Below are 15,247 nucleotides of genomic sequence, written 5' to 3' on the forward strand. Positions count from 1 at the left end.
CTCACCACCAGTCACTTCCTCTTCCACACAAAGCAGATGACCAGCTACACTGCTTGAAGCTCTGCCCTTTAGGAAGCTTTTCTCTCTCCACTGTCTTTTAGGGACACCACTGAATGTGGTGTAATGTGCTGCCATCCATTTTTCAGCTCCCACCCATATACCAAGCCAACCCATTCATAATCAAGCTTGAGCTTTTTTCTCCTCCCTCAGCTGGTCAAACATGACCCCCTATGTAGCCATACAGCCTGAGCATGGGGTACTGGTACAAGCATAGTGGGTGACATGGGGGTCTGGACTCCTAGCTCCTGCTGTTTACTCATGCCTTCTGGTCCTATTGGAGTTTGATTCTGAATGCATCATTTCCATATTATGAGGAACTGCTGCTGGGCCCATCAACTTTATGACTGGGCATATCTGACAGAACTCAGCTCATGATGGGTACTTCCAGACACATGATAACTTGGTGCCCCATAGTCAAGCTTTCTGGCTCTACTAGGGCCCAGTACCATGCCAGGGGCTGTTTCTTGAAAGGAGTAAAGTCCTCTGCTGCAGATGGCATCGCCTTGCTCTAAAATCCCAGGGGCCTATATCGTGATCTCCCATTGGGACTTGCTGTAAGTTCCACACTGACTGCTGCAGAGCCCATTGCTGTTCCAGGCTGCACAGAACTGTCACCCAGGATATGAGCCAGAGCAATATTCCTAGGTGTGGAATTCGTGCTTCCAGAACCCAAAGAGGCCCATCAGATATCGTGCTTCATTATACTAGGTGACGCAAGATATAAAAATTTGTCTTTTACTCTGGAGGGGATGTCTCCACATGCCACTGACTACTGGACCTCTAAAAACCTTACAGAAGTGGCAGATCCCTGAATCTTCTTAAGGTTTATCTTTTACCCTCTGGGTGCATGTATCTTACCAAGGCCTCTAGTACCCAAGCCACCTCTTGCTCGTCCTACCCATCAGTGTATTATTGGTATAACATATCAATGTGACATTCTGCAGGATGTCCAGACAGTCCAGATCCCTTCATACTATATTAAAATAGAGGAGAGAAGAGTTAACATAGTCCTTGGACAAAACTGGAAATAAATATCTCTTCCACATCAATGTAAACTACTTCTTATCCTTATTTCTGATTGGAATATAAAAGAATGCATTCACCAAATCAATGGCCACATACCATGTACCTGAGGCCTTATTAATCTGCTCTAGCAATGATAACATGTCCAACACATCTTGAATTGGGACTACTACTTGGCTAAGCTTGCTGTGGTACTCTACATTCACTGGGATCCACAGCGGCACTAAACACCACCGTCTCCTCTGGGACACAATATAAGTTTTCATTAGCTTAGCTGGGCTGAAGAACAATTTTAAAGGCTTCCAGTTGGTCCTCCTTACTATGGTAGCTCTTATCTAACAGCCTAATGACCCAATACTTCAACTGCTAAGTATGTCTATTGCAATTATGTACTCAGGGACCAGGGAAATGACTGGCAGGTGAGTCTGCAGACCCAGTGGATTCTCTGTAGACCAGACTTTAGCTAGGACTCTAATAGCTGCTTGTGTAAGCCCCGGCTCTAACAGGGGGCCAGGATGACATTTTGGGTCTCCAGTTACCAAAGTCTACTCAGAACCTAGCTCCAAAGCTCCTTGAAATGACTGGGCATTGCGCTTTCCCCATCATAAGTGCTTTAAGTAAATACCCTGGGTCCCTTTGGGGAATGACTGAAGGAATCATTACAATATAGTGTACTTTACACAATGCTGCAGAGTTCTTCTCCTAGGGACACAGCCACTTCTTTAGTTAGTGGATTCCAGATTAGAAAATTGGCTCAAATTCAGGAACTGAGCAACAAACATATTGTGCCTTTTTATTGAGGTGACAGCCCTTAGCCTCCTGCACCTCCATTCTTTGTTTTTTTGGCTGCGCTGGGTTTCGGTTGTGGCGCATGCACTCTTCGTTGTGGGCTTCTCTCTAGTTGCAGTGCGTGGGCTTCTCTAGTTCTGGCATGTAGGCTGCAGAGTGTGCAGGCTCAGTAGTTGAGGCGCACAGGCTCTCTCTAGTGGCATGCAGGCTCCAGAGCGCACAGGCTCAGTAGTTGTGGCATGTGGGCTCTCTAGTTGTGGCACACAGGCTCTAGAGCAGGGGTCCCCAACCCTGGGCCATGGACTGGTACCAGTCCATGGCCTGTTAGGAACCAGGCTGCACAGCAGGAGGTGAGTGGTGGGCAAGCAAGCGAAGCTTCACCTGTATTTACAGCCGCTCCCCATTGCTCACATTACTGCCTGAGCTGTGCCTCCTGTCAGATCAGCAGCGGCATTATATTCTCATAGGAGCATGAACCCTACTGTGAACTGTGCATACGAGGGATCTAGGTTGTGCGCTCCTTATGAGAATCTAATGCCTGATGATCTGAGGTGGAGCTGAGGCAGTGATGCTAGCATTGGGGAGTGGCTGCAAATATAGATTATCATTAGCAGAGAGGTTTGACTGCACAGAGACCATAATAAATCAACTGCTTGCAGACTCATATCAAAACCCTGTCGGTGAGTGGCAAGTGAAAACAAGCTCAGGGCTCCCACTGATGCTGCATTATGCTGGGTTGTATAATGATTTCATTATATATTACAGTGTAATAATAGTAGAAATAAAGTACACACTAAATGTAATGTGCTTGAATCATCCCCAAACCATCCCCCCCGACCCCTGGTCTGTGGAAAAACTGTCTTCCACGAAACTGGTCCTTGGTGCCAAAAAGGTTGGGGACTGCTGCTCTAGAGTATGCGGGCTCAGTAGTTGAGGCACACGGGCTCTCTAGTTGTGGCATGTGGGCTCTCTAGTTGTGGTGCAGGCTCTCTAGTTGCCCCCCAGCATGTGGGATATTAGTTCTCAGACCAGGGATCAAACCCACATCCCCTGCATTGGAAGGCAGATTCTCAACCACTGGACCACGAGGGAAGTCCCTCCTGCACCTCCATTCTTGCTTTCTTCTGGCCAAAGAGGACAATTTAAGCATCATAATGAATTATGACTGAAGTGAATTAAAAATATCAAATACATTAAAATCCATAAGTACATAATGATAATCAAAAGTAAAAATTGAGTATAAATTCATTTGAGGACTAGTTTATAAAGTAAAGGAGTTAAATTGAACACCTATATTCCCCTTCCTGTCCAAATTGTATTTTCTATACAAATATTTGAAGAGAAAGTTTTAATTTCAAGTAATAAATACAGAAATAATTATAAAAATTAGAATATTACCATTTTGCATCTCTTAGTGAAATAATGAACAGAGGCTATGATCAAGTGGCTGCTAAGACCATTAGGTAAAAGGCTGCTGGTAAACACTGATACAGAATAGTTCATGCTGTCAGCATTTGAACCCACTAATCAACCTTTACATCAGAAAAACAGCCAGATATTGATGCGCTTTCTGGTGTGATACAATGAGAAGGGCATAGAACCACCTGTGAAATACCCCTGACAAAAAAATCAAACTTGACTATGATCAAGCCTCTAGATCTAACAGCTAGATTACAGTAAATACAGAGGTAGAGGGAACATGACAAAACAACAACATAGGGACACAATCAACAAAATCCTGAATGTGGGAAACTCTGTGACAAATGATCCAGTTTCTTTAACAAATAAATGGCAGGAAATAAAAAAAGAGAAAAATCATCATAGATTAAGAGAGTTTTAAGAGACATATCAACCTAGGGCAGTGTTTGAACTGATTCAAACGAATCAAGTATAAAAAGATATGAAAATCTGAAAAAATGTAAAACTCTCAATATTTGCTGATATTCAGGAATTATAACTTGTTAGCTGACATAGTGGTATGTGACTATGGGTTTTTTAAGTAAAATATTTATGAATGAAATAATATATCTGAGTGTTATCTGGGCTTTGCCTTCAATAATCTGAGAAGGTGGGGAATGTTATGTAGATCAGTGGTTCTCAAACTTTAGTGGACCTACAAATCAGCTGGAGAGATTGTTAAAACACAAATTCCTGGGCCCTACCTCAGAGATTCTGGTTCAGTGGTCTGAGGTAATGCTAATGAATTTGATGAAAACAATTGGCCATTTATAACTGATCACTGTTGAAGCTGGGTTCTGATAAGTACGTAGTTCATTATACTTTTTTTTTTTTTTTTTGCGGTACGCGGGCCTCTCACTGTTGTGGCCTCTCCCGTTGCAGAGCACAGGCTCCGGACATGCAGGCTCAGCGGCCATGGCCCACGGGCCCAGCCGCTTCGTGGCATGTGGGATCCTCCCGGACCGGGGCATGAACCCATGTCCCCTGCATCGGCAGGCGGACTTTCAACCACTGCGCCACCAGGGAAGCCCTCATTATACTTTAATATGATTCTGAACCCAATTTCAGTTGTGTGTATGGTGAGTGGAGGAAGGAGTTCCCACACCACCGAGCAATTCTCCAGACATTAGCTGGGTGGCCTACAATTCAACTCAATTCTGACACAGCCTACCCAGAAACAGCATCATATTCTACAGGTTAAGGGCCCAGTTCCACAGACTGAGCAAACGCCCCTCCTTCAGAGGCCAATCACAAGCCCAGGTTACCACCTGTACTTCTGACTGACTGGCTATAGATTGGAGGTTCCCGTGACCCCTTCATCAGATTAGATTAATTTGCTAGAGAGGCTCACAGAACTCAGAGAAACATTTTACTTACTAGATTACCGGTTTATTATAAAAGGAGGTAGCTTAAGAACAGCCAGATGGAAGAGATGCATGGGGCAAGGTTTGAGGAAAGGTCACGGAACTTCCATGCCCTCTCAGAGTGCACCACTCTCCCCAAATTTCTCTGCGTTCACCAACCCAGAATCCCTCTCAACCCCATCCTTTTGGGTTTTATGGAGGCTGCATTACATAGGCGCGACTAATCATTGGCCATTGGCAACAGGTTCAACCTCCAGCCCCTCAGTCCTACTCAGAGGTAGGGGGAGGGGCAGGACTGAACGTTCCAACCCTCTAATCACCTGTAGCTCCTCTGGTGACCAGCCCCATCCGTAGGTACTTTCCCAAAGTTGCCTCATTAACATAACAAAAGACACATTTGCTGCTCTCTTAAGAAATTCCAAGGGTTTTAGGAGTTCTATGCCAGAAATGGGATGAAGACCAAATATGTTTCTTGCTGTAAATCACAATATCACAATTCTATTCTCTCTACTTCAGCATGTTTGAAATTTTTCATAATAAAATTTTTTTATAAAACTCATACGCCAACACCTGACAACTTCATTACACCTGCCAATTTTTTCCCAAGCACTTGCATATTTTAATATGATTTTTATTATAAATTAACCTCATTTTATTTATCCTTTATAATACAGGTAGGGCATTAAATTGATTTTTTTTAACGATGTATGTAGGCAGATTGCACTACATATGTGTTTCATTTGAAGATGGTTAAAAATATTTATTACAAAATGGGAATATTGAATCCAATAAGGGTGAGAGCTGCTAATCTAAGACAGCCCGTGGAGAAATGAAGGCTATGGAGAAGAGCAAGCCCTGGCAGCTGAATGGGCAGCTTCAGTGGTAACCAAAGCAGGTACCTCACCAGACCTGCCAGGATTTCTACTTTCCTAAAAAAGAGGCTTAACAATTCAAAGTATCTTGAGTTCTCCCAGGACATTTTCTTGTTCACCATTTGGGATTTCCTAACTATTCAAGATGGGAAAATCATTCTGAAGACAAACTGATTTTTCTCCAAAGAGCAGCAGGCTAGTTATTAACACTCCAGAAACTTGTCAGAGAGCTTCATTTTCAATAGATGACTACCCAGCACCAGACAAGGAACAGCTGAGAACTGTTTGGGACAGATAGTCAAAGGCAGTGCCTGCACTTTGGAATCATCAAGGGAACTTAAAAAAATACTTATATCTGGGTCCCACCCTTCTGACTTAATTGATCAAGAGTAACTAGGCACTGGAAATTTTAAGCTACTCAGGTGATTCTAACGTGCGACCAAGACTGAGAACCATTGTTAGAAGACTGAAGCAGTGGTTCTCAAAATTTAGAGGGAATCCACATCACCTGGAGGGGAGCCCAATCTGTATTTTTGAACAAGTTCCCAGGTGATACTGAGGCTGCTGGTTTGGAGACCACACTTTGAGAACATAAAGCACTCTGCTGCACACCCTAAGGACAATGGCTTGTCTCAAGGAAAAGCACTTGAGCAGTGAGTGCTGAACTTGACACTTTTTTATAGAACACCATTTTTATTTGAAAGAATGCTGACAAAACTTGTACAGACTTGGGTATTTGGGAGACATTTTCTCAAAAAGTGTGCCAGTCACTTCAAGGCAAATAAGTGATGCTATTTGTTGCCAATGACAAAATTCGAACTTTCAAGTGGAAACTAGAAATTTGGAAAACTTGCATCCATCATCATGCGCTTGACTACATACCAGTACTTAAAAGATTTCTGTGGTAAGGCTGGTAATGAGATTAGTGAATGTGATTTTTTTTGATATTATATAATGAAATGTGTTAATATTTGGAAAATCTGCATAACTCAGTGAAGCAGTATTTTCCAAACGAACAGTGCATAATGTTACCAAATCATGTATGGGTGACAGAGTCATTCAAAGAACAAGTTAGACCAACTGATTTTAATGTCACAGAATATGATATAGTTTTAGATTCCACATTGCAACTAACCTTTAAAAACTAGTACCTGTGGGGCTTCCCTGGTGGCGCAGTGGTCTGGTATAGTACAAAGAATATCCACAGTTATCTGAAAAGGCCACTAAAATAGGGCCCCTTTTCCAACTACATTTCTGTGTGGGGCTAGATTTTCTTCATACACTTAACCCTCTGGGGGCAGAAAACATTTCCCTTTGTCCATTCTACGTTCTTTGGCTGGCCTAATATTAAATTGACATAAGACTGATTAGCAGGAGAAAACTTTAATTTTGTACGTACGGGAGCCCACAAAGACCTGAGGGACTCTCCAGCTGTCAGGTAATTAATGCTTATATACCATCCTGAGCTAAGGAGAAGAGGATAGGGGTGTGAGGTCTCAAAGGGAAGGAAGATAATTCACAGGAAGATGAGAAGAGCAGATCTATGGTGAACAAATGTTTGCCATGCCATGCAGATAAGTCTTTAGGATATAAAAAGTTATTTTGGGTAACAGTGCTCTTCTTGGTACAAGTTCCCTATCTAAATTGTTTTAGGCAGTTCAAGGGGAGGTAAAAAGCTCTTCCTGAGTCCACTGGGCCTTGACTGTCTTCAGTTCTTAATAATTCACATGCTTGCCCTGAACCCCCAAAAGCCAAAAGCAGAATATCACAACAGACTGAATGTAGAATCAGATATGAGAAACCAGTTGTCTTCTATTAAACCAGACATTAAAGAGATTTGAAAAAAATTTGTGAAATGTCACTCTTCTCACTTTTTTTTGTTTTGGCAAATGTTTAATCTTCATCAAGTTTTCTTTAGGTTACATGCAGTAACTTACTGTTATTTTAAAGTAAATTAATAGGGAATTCCCAGGTGGTCCAATGGTTAGGACTCTGCGCTCTTGCTGCCGAGACCCGGGGTTCAATCCCTGGTCAGGGAACTAAAATCTCATAAGCTGCATAGTGTGGCCAGAAATAAATTAATTAATAAATATTTTTGTAAATTCTGTTTTAATTTCTAATAATGTAAATATTGCCAGATATAGGCCATATAAACATAAGTTCATTGAAGTCCTCAATAATTTTTAAAAGCATAAGGGAGTCCTAAGACCAAAAATGGAACTGCTGTTCTAGAGTTACAGGAGTATTCTATTTCTTGAAATTGCAGCTACATGGATATTTGTTTTACAGTTATTTCTTAAAATATGTACACAAATTTTATGTACTTTTGTGAATGTTGTATTTCACAATTTTTTTTTTTAGTTGCAAGTAAGGAATTTGCCTCTTAGTTTACTAGAAAAAGCAGGGTTTTGGAAGTAAAAGATTTATGATTCAAGTTCTCTATCTGTGTTAACCTGTTGTATGGTTTGGGGACCAAGAAGAAAAAATAGAATGCTGTAACACCACCTTCTGTAAAGCATGAAAGTGCTTTATGAACTGTAAAGTGGTATGCAAATATTGGCTACTATTATTATCGCAGAGTATCAACATATATATCAGTTTAAAAGTTTCTCTCTTCTAATCAACCTGCCTGTGGCCTTTAAGCAGACTTTTGAGAATTCCTTAAACCATCATGTTTTCCATTTTTATTTGACTTCCAAACTACTTGGAGTTAAATTTGTTGCACAGTGTTAACAACGCTATTGTAGGTTTGTTACGGATTACTTCTCCTCCAAATAGTATTTAATCTTCTTGATTTACCTTTTTAAAACTGCCTAACTTATATGTATCTTAATATTGTCAACGACCTCAAATACTTTATGGAAAAAAGAGGAAGAGAGTAAATCTTATATAAATTAAAAAGGATACTGACAGTATGAGAGAGGAGATGGCCCTCGCATGTCCTTTCCAAAGGTTGTGAGGCCACATTTGTGGCAGTCGCGTTTCCCTCTTTCTGTAGCACATCACCCTCACATAAATAAATAAAGCACAGGACTTTCATTTCCAGGCAGTTGTCATAGCAACTTTTGACTATCCACAGCAGAAGGAATTCTCATATCTTAAGCCCTGATTCCAGAAGAGCTAAGACACAAAGACTAAAAGGAACATTAAAGAATGATTGCAAGATGTAATGAAACTGGATATTTGTTATTCAGAACTTGTTCACTAAATGTATGTATTTTCCCCCTGACATATATTCCCCCTTATAGGTTTCAGAACTTAACAGCAATAAATGGAATAGCTACCATTTATCACTCATTACATGCCAGATACATAGAACATTACATACATTGCTTTTTTTTTTTAATACTTCCAACAACACTATAAGTGTGGTACTATTTTTGTCCACATTTTACTTTATGAGGAAATTGAGTTAGATAGATGAAGCAACTTACTCGAAGCCACACAAGTAAGTGTTCAGCCTTTCAGCCTTCAACATAGTTGACCACTTGTTAAAACATTCCCAAGTTTTCTGGATTTCCTCCTGCTTTACTGACCAGGCACTTTGCTAGCTCCTTTGTTTCTGCCTGATCTTTAAAGGTTGACTTGCCCACGACATAGACCTGAGCACTCTTCTCTACCCAGATGATCTCTTCTAGTCCTGTAGCTTTAAATGCCTTGTATGTGTTGATAATTCCCAGATGTGTCTCTCCCACCCCAGATATCAACATGCATTTCAGACTCGTGTATGCAACTGCCTGTTTGACACAGGCTTCTAATAGGTATTTCAAAGGAAATAAATCTTAAACAGCTCCTGTCCTTCAGGCTTCCCTGCCTCAGCAAATGACAACATTGTCTAACCCAGACGCTCAAGCCAAAATCCCGGAGTCATCCTTGATTTCTGCCCTTTCCTCACACCCCACTGCTAATGTATAAACAAGTTATGTCAGATTGATACCCCAAATCTATCTTAAATCCACCTCTTTTCATCTCCATTGCCATCTCTCTTGCCAGCTTTAAAGCCTTCAATGGCTTCCCATTGCTCTTGGAATATGATTTGAGCTCCTGACTACAGCCTAGAAGACCCTGCATGGTCTAACCCCTCCTTCCTGCCCCAGACTCCTATAGTTGTCCCCCACCATCACTCTTCTTTACTCACAATATTGTCCTTTCCTTCCCTCAAACACACCAAGTTCTTTTTGCCTCTGGGATTTTGTAGTATAAACAATATGAACTGTCTCAAACTTCCCTCAGCTCATCTTCCTAGCTGGCTCTTTTTCATCCTTCACGTTTTAGCTCAAATATCTTCTTAGGGATTACCTTATCTAAAATTGGCTTCCTGTCGGAGTTTTCAACCACCCACATCATTTTTATTAATAGCACTTACCAGTATGAGAAATCTTTACTATCTTCGCCCCTCTCATTTATGTAAGCTCCATGGGGTCCGGGACCACTACTGTCTTTTTCACTCCTACATTCTCAAAGCTTAGGAGCATATAGGACGTGCTCAGTAAACACTCACTGATGGAGGAAAGGAAGGAAAAAAAAAATCAATGCCAGGTTCCCATCCCAGGATTATTTTACTCTAAAACTGCTTTTAACTACCTCTCTATTTTTATTTATTCATTTATTATTTTTATTTCCCTTTTTAAACTGAGATATAATTGACATACAATATCATGTTACTTTGAGGTGTATATCATAGTGATTTGATATTTATATGCATTTCAAAATGGTCAACATGATAAGTCTAGTTACCATCTGTCACCATACAAAGTTGTTACAATATTATTGACTATATTCTCTATGCTGTACATTACATCCCCATGACTTATTTATTTTATACTTGCAAGTCTGTACCTCTTAATCCCTTCACCTATTTTGCCCTCCATCCCAAGCTCTGTTCTCTGTATCTATGAGTCTGTGCCTGTTCCGTTTTTTCATTTATTTTGTTTTTTATTTTTATTTTTATTTTTTTCATTTTTTTTTTTGCGGTACGCGGGCCTCCCACCGTTGTGGCCTCTCCCGTTGCAGAGCACAGGCTCCGGACGTGCAGGCTCAGCGGCCATGGCTCACAGGCCCAGCCGCTCTGTGGCATGTGGGATCTTCCCAGACCGGGGCATGAACCCGTGTCCCCTGCATCGGCAGGCGGACTCTCAACCACTGCGCCACCAGGGAAGCCCTATTTTGTTTTTTAGATTCCAGGTATAAATGAAATCATATGGTAATTGCCTTTGTCTGACTTATTTCACTTAGCATAATATCCTCTAAGTCCATTCATGTTGTTGTAAATGGTAAGATTTCTTTCTTTTTCATGGCTGAGTAATACTCCTCTAGATAGATAGATAGATAGATAGATAGATAGATAGATAGATAGATATAGATAGATAGATATGTATCTCACATCTTCTTTATCCATTCATCTATTGATGGAAACTTAGGTTGCTTCCATATCTTCGCTATTGTAAATAGAGCTGCAATGAACATAGCGATGCATATATCTATTCAACTTAGTGTTTTCGTTTTATTCAGATAAATACCCAAAAGTGGAATTGCTGGATCATAAGGTAATGCTATTTTTAATTTTTTGAGGAACTTCCAAAATATTTTCCATAGGGGCCATACCAATTTATATTCCCATCAACAATGCAGGATGGTTCCCTCTTCTCCACATCCTTAACATCAGTTATTTTTGGTCATTTTGATATTTGCCATTCTGACATGTGTGAGGTGATACCTTATTGTGAGTTCTATTTCCCTGATAATTAGTGATGCTGAGCATCTTTTCATGTGTCTGTTGGCCATTTGTATGTCTTTTTTGGAAAAATGTCTTTTCAGGCCCTCTGCCAATTTTTTAATCAAGTTGTTTGTCTTCTTGATATTAAGTTGTATAAGTTCTTTATATATTTTGGATATTAACCCCTTATCAGATATATAATTTACTAACATCTCCCATCCAGTAGGTTGTGTTTTCGTTTTATTGATAATTTCCTTCACCGTGCAAAAAGCTTTTTAGTTTGATGTATTTAGTCCCATTTGTTTATTTTTGCTTTTGTTTCCCTTGCCTGAGGAGACAGGCCGAAAAATATATCACTAAGACTGATGCTAAAGAGTGTACTGCCCATGTTTTCTTCTAGGAGTTTTATGGTTTCGGTCTTACATTCAAGTCTTTAATCCTTTTTTTTTTTTTTTTTTCTTTTTTGCGGTACGCAGGCCTCTCACTGCTGTGGCCTCTCCTGTTGCTGAGCACAGGCTCCGGACACACAGGCCCAGCAGCCATGGCTCACGGGCCCAGCTGCTCCGCGGCATGTGGGATCTTCCTGGACTGGAGCACGAACCCATGTCCCCTGCATCGGCAGGCGGACTCTCAACCACCGCGCCACCAGGGAAGCCCTTTAATCCATTTTTAAATTTATTTTTGTATATGGTGTAAGATAGTGGTCCAGTTTCATTCATTTGCATGTGGCTGTCCAGTTTTCCCAACACCATTTATTTAAAAAACTGTCATTTTTCCACTGTATATTCTTGCCTCCTTTGTAATAGAGTAATTGACCCTATATGTGTGGGTTAATTTCTGAGGTCTTTATTCTATTTCATTGATCTATGTGTCTGTTTTCATGCCAGTACCAAACTGTTTTGATTACTATAACTTTGAAGTATAGTCTGAAATCAGGGAGTGTGACACCTCCAGCTTTGTTCTTTTTTCTCAAGATTGTTTTAGCTATTCAGGGTCTTTTGTAGTTCCATACAAATTTTAGGATTGTTTGTTCTACTTCTGTGAAAAAGGCCATTAGTATTTTGATAGGGATTGCAGTGAACTTTTAGACTGCTTTTAGATAGTTTGACAATATTAATTCTTTCAATCCACACGTGTGATATATATTTCCATTTATTTGTGTCATATTCAATTTCTTTCACCAATGTCTTAGAGTTTTCAGAGTGCAGGTCTTTCACCTTCTTGGTTAAATTTATACCTAAGTATTTTTTTTGATGCAACTGTAAATGGGATTGTTTTCTCAATTTCTCTTTCTGATAGCTCACTATTAGTGTGTAGAAACACAACTGATTTCTGTATATTAATGTTGTATCCTACAACTTTGCTGAATTCATTTGTTAGTTCTAACAGTTTTTTGGTGGAGTCTTTATATATATTATCATGTTATCTACAAATATTGACTGTTTTACTTCTTCCTTTCCAATCTGAATTCCTTTTACTTCTTTTTCTTGCTTAATTGCTGTGGCTAGGACTTCCAATACTATGTGGAATAAAAGTGGTCATAGTGGGCATCCTTGTCTTGTTCCTGACCTTAGAGGAAAAGCTTTCAGCTTTTCACTGTTGAGTATGATGTTAGCCATGGGTATGTCATTTGTGGCTCTCATTATGTTGAGGTACATTCCCTCTATACCCACTTGGAGAATTTTTATCATAAATCACTGTTGAATTTTGTCAAATGTATTTTCTGCATCTATTGAGATGATCATATGATTTTTATTTTGTTTTGTTAATGTAGGATATCATGTTGATTGATTTACAGATGTTGAACCATCCTTGCATCCCTGGAATAAATCCCACTTGATCATGGTGTATGATCCTTTTAATGAATTGTTGAATTCAGTTTGCTAATATTTCATTGAGAATTTTCCTTCCTGTTTTAGCTTTTCAAGATGATTTCCAGTTATATTATTTTGCTCTAATTCAAGACTAATGCCTGGGGGCTTCCCTGGTGGTGCAGTGGTTAAGAATCTGCCTGTCAATGCAGGGGACACAGGTTCGAGCCCTGGTCTGGGAAGATCCCACATGCCACGGAGCAACTAAGCCCATGCACCACAGCTACTAAGCTTGTGCTCTACAGCCCATGAGCCACAACTACTGAGCCCATGCACCGCAACTAGTGAAACCCACGCACCACAACTACTGAAATCCACGTGCCTAGAGCCTGTGCTCCGTAACAAGAGGAGCCACCGCATTGAGAAACCTGAGCACCACAACAAAGAGTAGCCCCCGCTCGCTGCAACTGAAAGAAAGCCTGCGTGCAGCAACGAGGACCCAACTGAAAGAAAGCCTGCGTGCAGCAACGAAGACCCAACGCAACAGTAAATAAATAAATAAATAGAGAGATAGATAGATAAATAAATAAATAATGCCTGAATCCCCCAAGACCCTAAGTTTGAGATGAAAGTGAAAGAAGATGGGCTGTGACAGAATGGAATTGGAAGGGCTCCCAAACAACTGCAAACCTACCTTATCCTACTATAAATTCTTTTAGCTTTGTGGGGGAGGAAAAAAAGATAGGGGACACTATGACACAGTTTTTAATCCCTCAGAAATGAGGGTTGAGTTTCTTGAAACAAGAAAACATAGTCTGCATCATATCCTTCCCCACCAAATTCCAAGCTGTTTAGGAAGTTGTTTATAAGCAAAGTACATTATTCCAAAATGTTAACTTTGGGGGATAGAATTGACAATTATACCAGATTACTGCCTCTCATTTTCATTCATTAATTATTGACACCAAAATTATATCTAAATAACCCTTGAGGAAGAAAGACAGAAGGAAGGCACAGGATATCAAAACCTGAAGCATTAGGAGGCTAAGGACAGCCTGAGGAAATTACTGGATGTAGGGGAGGAAAAATATCCTTTTCCTCTACGCTTCCAAGTTCTAGGCTGGGGACTCTGTAACAAAAGACAAGTTAACAAGAGAAAAGCATACAAATTTAGTTAATATAAGTTTTACACAGCATGGGTGGCTTCATAAGGAAGTGAAGACCTGACCTAGTGGTTAAACCTGAGTATTTTTATGGTAGGTTTGATGAAGTGTGGAAAGTCATGAAAAAATGTGATAGGATAAAGTGTGTCTGCAAAGCATAGTAAACTGGTGGTGACTTAGCAAGACCTGTTCATTCAGATTCTTCTCTGTGTCCTTTGTCTTCAGAGATAAGGATGCTCCTTTTCTGCAAGTTTAGGGAGGGCACCTCTCATATGAGGGGTTTATGACCTGCTTCAGTGGAAGGTCAGAAAATTCTTCCTGCACAGGCCATTTCTCAAATTCCTTCAACTTACAATATTCAACATGCTAAGGCACCATTTTATGTTAGGGCGTTCTCAACCGTGTCATGGATGTTTTTCACAGCTGAGCCCCCTGCACTAACTCAAAATTGGTTGTAAAGTCCAGCCAGTTCCTAGCGAAAGGAATAGGAAAAATGATTCAAGGATATTCTTCCACGCAGAATATAATTTTAATTTATACACGTTTCCAAAGAATTTAAATCTCAAATATCTCACTCTACTTCTGGCATCAAAAAGAAGCATGCCAAAGCCTGAGAGAGATAAATTATTATAATTTGCATGTTAGCTGGCTTTCAATAACCTTGGATCCTGAGCCATTTAAATGTCAAGGATTTTAGCATTAAAACACTTAGCTTTCAACACTTTAGAAGCTCTCAGTGCTAATGTTTTTGTTTTGTATTTTAACTAACAATTCTCTGGCTGAAGTCGTTCATCTTCAAAACACTTAAATTCCTAATACATAAAAAACTTGCAGGCAGTTTGAAGAGTTTGGGCCATAGTGATAGACTGAAAGTGAATTTTACTCTTGACCTTGATATTGGCTTTGCTGTGACTGTACAAAAATCATTTATCTTCCTGCAGTTTCAGTTTTTTAATTATTAAACATTAAAAACTATATGGATATTATTTTG

At 40.1% G+C, this 15,247-nt stretch overlaps 1 protein-coding gene across 1 annotated transcript in view; it reads right to left on the reverse strand.

Annotated features, from left to right (window-relative positions):
- CEP83 (centrosomal protein 83) overlaps positions 1 to 10,019 on the reverse strand; it is a 146,275-nt gene extending 136,256 nt beyond the window's left edge. Inside the window, exon 1 of the mRNA XM_082634809.1 lies at positions 9,933 to 10,019. The gene's annotated coding sequence lies outside the window, so the exon portion shown is untranslated. The remainder of the gene's footprint in view (positions 1 to 9,932) is intronic.
- Between the last annotated feature and the right edge of the window lie 5,228 nt (positions 10,020 to 15,247).

Source organism: Mesoplodon mirus (genome assembly GCF_964341445.2).
Source record: "Mesoplodon mirus genome assembly, chromosome: 11".
Classification (NCBI taxonomy): Eukaryota; Metazoa; Chordata; class Mammalia; order Artiodactyla; family Ziphiidae; genus Mesoplodon; species Mesoplodon mirus.